This window comes from Xenopus tropicalis, chromosome 8 (assembly GCF_000004195.4).
Source record: "Xenopus tropicalis strain Nigerian chromosome 8, UCB_Xtro_10.0, whole genome shotgun sequence".
NCBI classification, from domain to species: Eukaryota; Metazoa; Chordata; class Amphibia; order Anura; family Pipidae; genus Xenopus; species Xenopus tropicalis.
The window spans coordinates 125,933,789-125,946,579 of record NC_030684.2 but is presented as its reverse complement, the minus strand read 5'-3'; positions in this window follow the sequence as shown (position 1 = coordinate 125,946,579).

Sequence of the window (12,791 nt, the reverse complement as noted above, 5' to 3'; positions counted from 1 at the left end):
CGGAAACTAACGCATGCGGTAAAACTAGCACAAGAAATGCCGCATGTGAAAATGGCGACTTATCACACGCGATAATACTATGGTGCATCGCGCGCTAATTATCGCGAGTTATTTAACGCAAAATAGCGTGCGATAAATCTTATCGCACTTTAGTGAATCGGGCCCTGTATGTAGGCTGAAGGCTCCCCGTTGGTCGGAAGCAGTATGAAATCTGACTGTTGGTTTCCTGATAAACATTCATTTGAGGCATGGCTAATATGGGGAGAGTAAGGGGGGCAGGGGAAGCTTGTAATGAAGCCCCTTCACTCACCCTTCCTCAGGGTTCCTATGCAATGGCGCTGCTCCTCCTCTGTTCTAATATAGTGCCAGACATGGTTCAGTCTCCTAGTGGAGCTGCCACAAGAACACACCATGGTCTGGTGTATGAGGAACCAAAGCCTTGGGAGGCCTGCTCCATTTCTGTTTCTCTCACTCCAGCATTATAATGAGAAGGGTACTGGTGGAGTGGGGCCAAAAAAAGGAGAATATTGTTAAAATGGAACAAAAACAGGCAGATGGGTGTGTAGAGGGAAGAGGTCACAGAACATGTTCAACTTCAGAGCCAACAAATAGTGTGCAAGAGCTGTTATTTCCTAAAAGCCACATTTTTGACCTAGAGCTGCATATCTCTAGTTTCTGGTTAATCTCAAGGGAAATGGATGGACACTGAGGATAAGACCATTTAATGGTAAGTCATTCAAAGGGAATCTTTGCAGTTCAGTATTTTTATACTGGTGAGAAAGGAAAAACATATCCGAATGGCCACGTTAAATTCTCTGTAAGTCACAATTAAAGCTATTACAATTCTTACAAGAGTTACATCAGTGCCCTAGTTGATGTTTCTTGATGTTTGATGTTGAAGTTGATGTTTCTTAGCATAGTGTCTAGATAAGATGCCCGTACCCCAAATGTCTATGGACTTGTCTGGGCAGCTGTGGGCTTTTCTTATGGTAGAACTTCATTTGTTAACAGCTTCCACTAGACTTCTACTAGCTTTCCAAGTTAGTAGGATGGCTTTTTTTTTGAGTAGTAAAGCATAAACCTAATTTCCATTCTCTAAATCTGTGTCTGATGGACCACATAGACCCATTTGCCCTTAAGCCCCATCAAATGTAAGTAGGACAACATTTGATGGGGCTTAAGGGCAAATGGGTCTACTGTATGTGGTCCATCAGACACAGATCTAGAGAATGGAAATTGGGTAGCACATATCAGATCTAGGTTCTCCAGATTCAGGGTCGATCCCAGAAGAGAGTCCCAACATCGAGTCCACACTTATAGGAGGTTTCTGGAGTCCCTGGGAATATATTATAGCCTGTCTGCACAGAGTTAAAGAGAATCTGTTTAGGAATGTCACTAGTTGACAAGGCTGGGGCCTTGCTTGTGCTACCAGATCTGATCAACGTTCTCCAAACCAGGGAACTGTAGGATTTGTAGTCTTTATTCAAAACCTCATATTGCACCACATTCAACCAATGAGCCATTAAAGTCAGTGCCAGTTGTATATTCTATAACACCTAAGCCCCATACTCCATTTGACTGTTCAGTGCTCTGGTAGCCAGTCAGATCTATGCATTTGAGCTGAAAAGCCTCATTTGCAACAAAAATGGACAGAAATGTGCTATTGCTGCGTCCCTATAAACGTCTGTATACTTGCACTAAGCGCCATACTGTCTGTCCTGTTCATACTGTATATTGATGTGTGCCTATTAATGCTGGATATCACTGGAGCTATCACTGCCATGAACATGGTAAGGATTGGACTGGCCCATTGGGATATCGGAAAAAAAACACAGTGGGCCCTTTCAGCTGCCTGCAAGCTAGCCATCAGCAACATCAGACAGATTAAAGCAGAAATAAAGATGGCCGTGTGTTCCACTGTGGATAAAGCAGCCATCTTTAATCTTTTCCCCTGACCTAATTGATAGTGCATAAAGTAGTGCAGCAGAGGCGGAGGAGATGTGGGGACTGGGGGGCAGCAGTGGCTGGGTGGTGGGTACCTGACGGGCCTGGGGTACTGAATGTGGTGGTAATTCCAGGGACCCCATAGCGGTTGCACCAATAACTGCAACAGACCTGCACCCAAAGAATTGCACGCTAATGGCGTTTTAACTCTTTGCGCTGAAAGTGATGCAATACTGGCGCGGGAACAACTTAACGTTGGGTTTGATCTATAGGAATAAAGTTAATAGGTACCAAATTTTGATTGCTCAGAACGCCCTGGGGATGAGAAAGAGCCATAAATGTTAGGAGCCATCGGACGCTCGTGACTGCGGTCGGGTCCTGCTGAATAGGAACCTTATTTATCAGGGAACTCGCTGTCAACATCTCAGATAAAATATCCCTGAAAGAAAGTTTATGGCTTCTTTTCCAAAAAATAAAATCCTCTTTTATACTCATAAATACAGCACACGTACTTTTTTCTGGACATTTTTAAGACCAAAATTTCATTCGCAATCTTTAATCTTTAAATCCTATGCTAATAGGCTCCCCGCGCTAACCGCCAAACGGATCCGAAACACCTCAAGCAACATCTAAAATTAATTACGGTCATAAATATGAAAGAAGAGTTTCCCTTTAAAGTTCTCCTGACCAGGGCTCTGGCTTAGGGCCAAATTGGGGGTCTTGTCGCTGACACCTAAAGGGCTGGCAGGTTGTTTTAAGGGGGAAAAGGCAAAGGAAATGACAACGCGCTGAGAATTGGGAATGATATGTCCTGCGGCCGTGGCTTCGGAGCATCGGAGCACACCTAATGCACAAATGGCACATCTGCAGCGCCGCTAAATCACTCAGCCCCTAAAGAGGCTCATATTTCAATATTACAGAGGCACTGGGCTGGGAAACAGACAAAAACATGTAACACTAGTTTGGCTATGATATGTTTAAAACCAGGCTAGTAGTGATATGGAAACCATGTGTTACATGCGACCCCTTTTCCCAGGATGGGCCTCCGCTATGTGGGAGATACTGATATAGGAGCTGAGGGTGTTGTTAAACTGCAACTTGATGGAGCTGTGTGGTGCAGTAGATATAAATGGATGCCAGAGAGGTTCTTTGGTGAACTATGATACAGGTTTATTGGTCCCAGACACATGTGTTAAACAGGGTTATCATACTCACAGACAGTCAGAGTTACATGGTGTAATAGTAACACAGCCTTGAGCAGAAGAGAGGGTATGCACTGGTGTATCCCACCTCTTGGTAGAGTCTGGGCAGGGATACACACCTTTCAATCAGTACCCCTTGGGGGGTAGTCCAGTTAATAAGAACTCCTTCAGGTTGATAACCTCTAGTGGATGAGTCCTCTGGGTGAGTAGGATCAGGGATTATTCACTATTTCTACTCCGTGGCCCTGCACTGAGGCAACATTGCCAGATAGGAGACTACTCCTGGATCTAATAACTCCTTTGGTGGGGCTAATGGCTGCCCTTTTTAGCTAGAACTAGAGACTACCGTCACTACCTAGAAAGTGCTATTAAACAGTCTGACTGTACTGGCTAATTCCTCGTTCACGGGGCCCTGTCCCTGACTTTCAATAGAGGTATAATGTCCTCTAGGGCACAATGGCTTCTGGGGCCTACTGTCTGCTCCCAGGCTCAGATGGAGCTCTGCTTGGGAAACAGCCGGCAGCCAAATGAGGAAGCCACTCCCTTCTGCCAGACACTATATCAGCCTGCAGGGGGCGTGTACAACCTGACTAAACCAATAAGGGATAGTGTTTCAACTGTAACCTGAGTACACGGGCTTCTGCCCAATAACAATAAAGGTGTGAAGAGGTAGGGTTTAAAGCCATAGGGTGCTTAACCCTATGGGTCCCTACAAACGTATGTTCGGTGACTATGTATCCCATTATCTTATAGTTTATAACCCATCCAAGTGTGCTTTACCCAGGCGGATGTGTCAGGATTATCACAGCAAAGCAATCCATCTGGCAGCTTCCATGCAGGTACAGAGCCCAGACATGTTGGCCTGGTTTTATTACAATCCAGAGGCATCTTAGCCACTCCCCTATTCCACCCAGAGGCACACCCCTATCCCACCCAGGTCACACCCAAACCAAACTTCCTGCCATGCCTGTTTCAGATGATTTAAGAGGCATTTACATGTTTTTCAGTGGTAGGGGGTAAGTAAATTTAAGGTGGGCTGGGCTGTTATTATTGTGAGAGGGGGGCATAGTAGGGTGACTCCCTTAAAGGGGAACTCCATGCAAGCACAGCTTAAGCTATTTGAATAGTAAATATAACTTCAAGCAGCTTTGCAATATGCATCAATTAAAATTTGCAGCCTTTCCATGATGTTTAATGTATACGGTAATACGGTTTGGAACAGTTCCCTAAGCCCTGTTCCCCTGCTGATCTGGCTGACTGCTTTGAGACTCGAATAAAATGTAACAGTAGTCGACTGTCCTCAGCCTGCATCCTCGCAATCCCACAATTCCCTAACACGTGATGCCAATAAGGAAAGGAACATCACAGTGCAATGCATTGTGGGTTATGTAGTTCCTGCATGCTGTCTGTAAGCTGTGGAGTTGTTACAATTTGTAACATCAATGTTTTAGTCCCTCCTCCCCTGTCAGGATTTCAAAGAAACAGAAGAACTGTTTTGCAGCTGGATTTCAGCAGATACAAATTGTATTTATTTTTTGCTCATACCCCTCAAATTCTTAAAGTGATACTGACACTAAAAAGCTACTCTTCAAAATAATTATCTACGTATAAAGTTCCCTATAGGTCATATTGATCATGACCTTTTCGCTGATAGGGCTGCTTTTGTAAGCAAATGTTACTTGAAGTCCCTACACCTGACTGTCCCTTCTCAGCCTGTCAGTTATAGCTTCTAATGCTTACGGCCTCCTGCTGCGCAAATATGGCCGCCCCTCATAGAGGGACATGGGGGATCAGATAGGGAATGTAAAAGCACTGGGCAAATACTTTTATGGTAAAATTATTAATACAGGTATGGGATCCCTTATCCGGAAACCCATTATCCAGAAAGCCCATTGACTCCATTTTAATCAAATAATTCAGAATTTTAAAACTGATTTCCTTTATCTCTGTAATAATAAAACAGTACCTGTACTTGATCCCAACTAAGATATAATTACCCCTTATTGGGGGCAGAACAGCCCTATTGGGTTTATTTAATGGTTAAATGATTCCCTTTTCTCTGTAATAATAAAACAGTACCTGTACTTGATCCCAACTAAGATATAATTACCCCTTATTGGGGGCAGAACAGCCCTATTGGGTTTATTTCATGGTTAAATGATTCCCTTTTCTCTGTAATAATAAAACAGTACCTGTACTTGATCCCAACTAAGATATAATTACCCCTTATTGGGGGCAGAACAGCCCTATTGGGTTTATTTCATGGTTAAATGATTCCCTTTTCTCTGTAATAATAAAACAGTACCTGTACTTGATCCCAACTAAGATATAATTACCCCTTATTGGGGGCAGAACAGCCCTATTGGGTTTATTTCATGGTTAAATGATTCCCTTTTCTCTGTAATAATAAAACAGTACCTGTACTTGATCCCAACTAAGATATAATTACCCCTTATTGGGGCAGAACAGCCCTATTGGGTTTATTTAATGGTTAAATGATTCCCTTTTCTCTGTAATAATAAAACAGTACCTGTACTTGATCCCAACTAAGATATAATTACCCCTTATTGGGGGCAGAACAGCCCTATTGGGTTTATTTCATGGTTAAATGATTCCCTTTTCTCTGTAATAATAAAACAGTACCTGTACTTGATCCCAACTAAGATATAATTACCCCTTATTGGGGGCAGAACAGCCCTATTGGGTTTATTTCATGGTTAAATGATTCCCTTTTCTCTGTAATAATAAAACAGTACCTGTACTTGATCCCAACTAAGATATAATTACCCCCTATTGGGGCAGAATAGTCCTATATAGGGCAGACAGATCAACACTAAGGACCAGTCACAAACTTGGAACCTTTCCCATTAAATACGGGAATACTTTGAACATTTGCCACGTTTCCGTCTCTGCGCTGGAAGCAGCCAGTGAGAGTATTTAAGGAATCGGCAGTTCTGTAGCTTCCGGATCTGACAAGCATCTGGCCCAGGCAGCAGAACTCATTATTCTGCACATTCTCTCCAGGCAAAAGTATCTTAATTAGTGTATTTACATGTCACGCCGGCAGCGAGCTGGATAAGCAGAACGGGCTTTTATCATGGTTTGTAAGTAGCCAAGCGCCATGAACTTATCATTCCATCACACTAACCCCAGGCTTTCATATGGCTTTTATTAAACAGGAATTCAATTGCATTCCAATATATATTCATTAAGCAGGGGTTTAAAGTGATTTGTAAATTGTAAATAATTGTTTGTACCTGTTTGCAATTGGTTTTCATTTTTTATCATTGGTAATTTTTTTACTTTTGTTCAGCAGCTCTCCGGTTTGGAATTTCAGCAGTTATCTGGTTGCTAGGGTCAAATTTACCATAGTCACCAGGGAGTGGTTTGAGAGAGTGACTGATATATAGGATATACTGTATGAAGAAGAAGGCAAATAACTCAAAAACTAGGAAAGATAAACAGTGGTGACAATTTTTTAAAATTAATTTGGGCTGGAAATTTAGAATTATATTATAGGAAAAAGGGAGTGAAGTTTCCCTTTAATAAATATCTGCTGGTCTTTCCTTACTCCTTTCTCATAATGTTCTTATACCATAGTCTCTTCCCTTTGACTCCTACTCTCTGCTCATTGGTTCATCCAATCCAGCCTATCATCGCTGTCTGCTGAGGGCCTTGTTTCCCATAGCAACCAGGCAGTGGTTTGCATGAGAGACTGGAATATGAACAGGAAAGGTACTAAATAGAAAGATAAGTAATAAAAAGTAACAATAACAATAACATTGTAGCCTCACAGAGCAATAGCTGTTTGGACCCCCATTGGAAACTAAAAAGAGGCAGAAGAAAAAGGCAAATAATTCAAAATCTGTAAAAAATAAATAATGAAGACCAATTACAAAGTTGCTATGATATGATATTCTATAACTTACTAAAAGTTAACTACTCAAGGAAATACCCTAGAAAAGACACAAAAAGAGTCTAGGATGGACTTGAAAGGCCACAGCTTTGTGATCATAGGCTTAAACACATAAAATAACACATTATTAGGAACAGTAGCACCTTGGAATCCTGGCTAAAATAATCCCAAAGGAATAAAGATTCCACTCAACATGGCAGCCTCCCAGCACTAGTGGGCAAATGAAAGCAACCCAGGAAGAACAACCTGATACTGACGTCCTTACTGTATCTCTTCCCAGCAGTATCCCCTTACTTGCCTTCCACCACCCAGTCTAGGCTCCCCTTGGTATTACCTGTCACCTTGGAGTTCTCTGACCTGAATAAAAGCAATTGGCCTTGTGACTAATATCCTTATATTTAACATTAGGGGGTACATTATTCCATACATATGTTCTGTTGGTATTGGCAGCAGCACATAGATTTATCTTAAAAAATGTATTTATTCATCCGCTATGTTTAACAAAGGTTTTTGCACGTTGCTCCCTGCCCTGCACCTAGGGTTGCTACCTCTGCTGGAGTTTGTCACTGGGCAGGGGGCGGGCAGTGATGTCATGGGGGGTGGAGAAGAGGTGTCATCATGGGAGCAGGAAGAGGTGGGGCTGTGGCATAATGGGAGCAGGAAGAGGTGGGGCTGTGACATCACCGGGTGGGTGAGTCCTGCCTGGTTTTCCTAATTTGGAAAACTGCCCAGGAGGTTTTGACCTGGACAGCCCTTCTGAAAACCAGGCTGTCCGGGTCAAAACTGGACAGGTGGCAACCCTACCTGAACCTCGAAAAACTGCTATCAGAGACCTGCAACCCCCCTTTATGAATGTAACGCTAACTGGGTTTGGCAACGCTATATTCATGAGGGGCGGGCTCAAGGGCGGGGCACATAGCCCCATCTTCTTACTTGCATGTCATTTAGACAGGTCAAACCCAGCACCAGGTGTGGGTCTCGACAGAGCTGTGTACTTACCGTATGAACAGTAATGTGTGTGTGTTTACCATAATAAAATGCTTACCGGCCCTTTAATAGGAACGTTACTGACACCACTTTGCTATACAGACATCCAAAGGAAACTTCTTTGAGTGATTCCCGAGTCTGACAACCCATATCAAGCCTAATAGAATGTGTAATGAGCCCCTATTTATTCTGATATCCGTCCTGCCGGTGTGTAAAGCCCTAGTGGCTAAGGATGACTTTAGCTAAATAACAAAAGCAAATTGTGGCGCCTCAGTTATACTCATATATATATCATTTTCTCATAATCACAGTATTAGCTGTAACAGCCGTCTCTTCTTATCTGTTTCCATCGGATCCACCAACGAGCGCTTCTTGCCAGCTTTAATTAAAGGCCCTGATTCTCCCTCTCCAGAGTCATCAGGCGAGCTCAGGCTTCGGGTTTAACAAGGCCCGGGGTACCAAGCTGCCACTTTGCCCCCACAGAGGAATAAGATGGCGAACTGCTATCAAACAAGGCAGATGGAGGGAACCCTCAGGAGCTAATTATGACAAGCAGAATGCAGGAATAATTCTGTTATTAGCTGGCAATGCTCTCCGCGTAGCCACATAAAGCCTTTACTAAACACGTCCAAAGGGGCTGCAAACACAGCGATTGGCTTAGGGCTGAACATCGCACACAGAAATAATAAAGTAAGCGATAGGTTTAACTCTATGGCTGCTAAGGAACAAGTTCCCACTCCTGACAGGTTTCTATTGACTCTCAACAGTAAAGGTAGAGTATTAAAATAGTATAAGCAGAATATTTGTAACACTGATAGGTTTGGCACAACATGACACTGGCCTCCTATAGAATATGCTAGGTACAGTAACTATAAGCAGCTTAAGATACAGAAATATGACAAGTAATATTGCTCGTTAATTAAATTGGAGGCTCAAAGTCGTTCCCGCTCTAATTAGAAATGAAGGAAATACAGTTATTTTGTTCTATAAATTTAATCACAGTATAAATGCCAGGCTCCCCGGATGATATACTGTAATACTTATGCCCCAAGCCTCTCACTTGTGTAACACAATCACCAACGTGATGGTTCTGTAGGGACCCATAGGGTTAAGCTCCCTATGGTGTTATCCCCTACCTTTATGTTATCTGTGTTGTAATAGGGCAGAGCCCTCTACACTCAGATTACAGTATTAGGCTACCCCCTATAGGTTTAGCCCAGGTTGACCACTCCCCTTGTGCAGACTATATAGTGTCTGGCACAAGGAAGTGTCTTCCTCTTTGGCTGATGTTGTCCTGAGGCTTCATGTCACTGAGCCTGAGGCAATTAGGCCCCAGTAAGGAGAACTGCTGATTTGTAAGTCGGGGACAGGGCCCCGTGAATGAGAACAAGCCAGCACAGTCAGTCATATGTAATAGCACCCTCTAGGAGTGGTGAGCATAGATAGCTTATTTAGTAAGGGCAGCACTAGCCCCATCAAAGGAGACTGTAAGGGTTTAGTCTAACCCAGGCTTTGTATGCCTTGCTGTAGGGACCACAGTTAAGACGCAGGATTCAGGCAGTTCCTTACCCTGAACCATAGTTGGCTGGAGGGGATCCGTTCCAGTAAAGGGCATCCATTCCTGGTATACAGCTAATACTCTGCATATCCTCCAAGTGGGCTATACTGTTACCTTGAGTGTCACTTCTGCTGTGTTCTCTGTGACCAAGTTCTATACTGCTGTGACTGTGAGTATATACCCTGATGCACTATTCTATATGTGCCTTGTCCAAATAAAGTATCATTCAGTTAACTGCAAGAGCTCCTGGCGTCCTATCACTTATTATATTGCACAACACCAGTGTGAGTTGTAGTTCAGCAACACCATATAGCCCCTGACATAGCTCCCATATAGCGGAGGCCCATTCCTGGGAAAGGGGGTTGAATGTAACCCATGCTCTAATTGTCCAACTAGCCTGGTATAATACCCCTATTAAGCCAAACAAGTGTTACAGTTCCTAAGATCCCGTATATTTTCACAAATTAAAATCTTCACTGCCTCTTCCTGATAGTGGCCAGGGTGCAGTGCCCCAGACCCGCAGCAAAGGGGGAACAACTCCAGAAATTCTAACTATTCGGCATGCACTCATCAAGTCCCAGGACAGCAGGTTTAAAAAGTTCCAAAAACTTTATTGAATACACAACAACTTCTGTTACATCCGCTGACTGCAGGCTGGCCAATGACTTCCTTATCAGCATAGTTACCCTGTGTGTCAGAATATGCCTATACAGCAGCCCTATGGAAATACAGATATACATACATAGTTTAAAGAAGTATAACAACCAATGACAATAACAGGGTGGTCTGGGCTGGTAGGGGGCCCTGGGAGTAAACCCAGTGGGTCCAATCACAATGGCAACAAGATATTACTACTAAGCAAAAGGAGGTACTGTACATGGTGGGGCAATGGGACAATGGGGCTGGGGTAGGGGTGGTACCATAGAAGTAGGGTTGCCAGCTGGCCGGAATTATACCAGCCTAGCTAGTAAACAACCAGCCAGTTATGGCCGGGCCATTATTACAAATTTACTGGCAATGTACAATGGCCCCGCCATTATAAAAAGTTGGCAACCCCATATAGAAGCCTGATGTCAACCTTTAACCCCAGTCCGTAGCACTAAATATTGATTGCCCCTATTTACTCCATGTCATTTGCACTTTTCTTTGATATAAACATGGTTTAATGCTAAATGGGGGGGTTTGTTTGTATAAGGAACAATCTGGACAAGAACAGATGGTGTGAATGTTGCCCAGTTGAAATACTGTACACTGCGTCTGCTAATTTTCTCTCCAAGATTTCACGTATCTGTTGATTTTATTTCTTTAAAGTCGGTCAGGAACATTCATATTAATAGCAAAAAGGCTTGACACTTAATTCTGCTCGGTTTCCTTGGGGCTGTGAGGATTTCATATCCAATTTCGATCTTAGCCTTGGCTAAGTGAGGCCATTTTAGCAGCACAATTACCTAAAGGAAAAAATGTATTTCTCAGATTCGGGAGAGAAAAATACATGCGTCGTATTATCTGATGGGGACATAAGGCACATTGCTTTAATAATGAGTCCACAAAGAAGTCCTATCAGTTTCATACAGTGCTTCTTCTAATCAACTTAGATTGAAAGTTCATTTCAAACCTTGTAATACCCCATTTGCTACCATTTTAAAGATACAGATACATGTGAACACTGGGGTTCTAGTGCATCTCCAGGAACTAAAGTCACAGGGAGACTATTTTTATTATACTTCTGCCCCTCTTGGAAACAGTTGCTGCTCTTCATCACCAGAAAGTGTTGAGGTACATCCAGAGGGGCTTCTGGATCTGGAATCTCAATTTTCCATTTCAGAGTTGAAGGTCTTGAAACTTTATGAGGCCTATGGCCTCCCTGGGGCCTCAGATCCTGATGATACACTAAAGCCCCATATTAGTCAGTATCTCTTTTCCATACTTACATCATTAATCAAGTAGGTCTGAGATTGATAGAGTGCTTGGACCTAATGGTACCACCTACACCTGCTGAAAAGTTTACATCAGTGATCCGCAACCAGTGGCTCTTGAGTAACATGTTGCTCCCCAACCCTTTTGATGCTGCTCCCATTGACCTCAAAGTAGGTGCCCATTTTACATTTCTGTTTGGAAGCAGAGAAACACAGTTCTTCTCCAAGGAGAGTCTACGTCATGGTCAAGGCTTACTTGGCCCTCATGTGTCTGTACCTGTCCTACATTTACCCAATACCTACTACACTGTGTGCAGCTTTACAGACTATTGTCAATGCTCTGGGGTAACAAGATCAATTTGGTAAAGAGGGGCATTGCTTACCTGCCAAAGAGCAAAGGTGGCCTTGACATGGTGTGCTGTAAAGCCTTTTTCACATCCACATTCTAAAAGGAGAAGGAAAGGTAAAACTAAGTAAGCTTTATCAGAAAGGTCTATGTAAATACAGCCATAAGCACTCACAGAAACGCTGTGAGTCCTCTATCAAAAGAAACAGAGGAACTGGAACAATTAATACACCTCAAAAGAGTCAGCCCTACTAAATTCCACAGGATCTGGGATCAATGGCTGGATAGACATCCCCCCTCTAACACAGTTAATGACCAATAATGTCTACACAGGGTTTTATCCATGTCTAAGTAACAGCGTTTAAAAAGTAAGTTGATGTATAATAAAAACAATATGAGCCTTCGAGGAAATGAAACTTTTATTAACAATGTTAATAGATCAAGTATTACATGTACAACAATTGTATACCTCTGAAGCTGTAATGTCTACTGTATGCTCAATAAAAACTACCTAAATTTTAAAAAAAAAAGAAACATAGGATTTCTTGTCTCCTTTTTTGGGAACATGTTCTTCGGTATCAGACTTCCTCTCTTTTAGGGCTCCTTCAGGTTTGAGGCACGAGTCTGCTCAGTTCTCTCCTCTCTCCCCCCCTTCTCCTGATCCCCACTCCCATAACAATGCATAAGAACTCACTTCCCCCACCTTTAGACATAGTTACATAGTTACATAGGGTTGAAAAAAGACCAGAGTCCATCAAGTTCAACCCATCCAAGTAAACCCAGCACACAACCCACACCTACCAATCTATACACTCACATACATAAACTATATATACAACCACTAATACTAACTGTAGATATTAGTATCACAATAGCCTTGGATATTCTGCTTGTCCAAGAACTCATCCAGGTCCCTCTTATA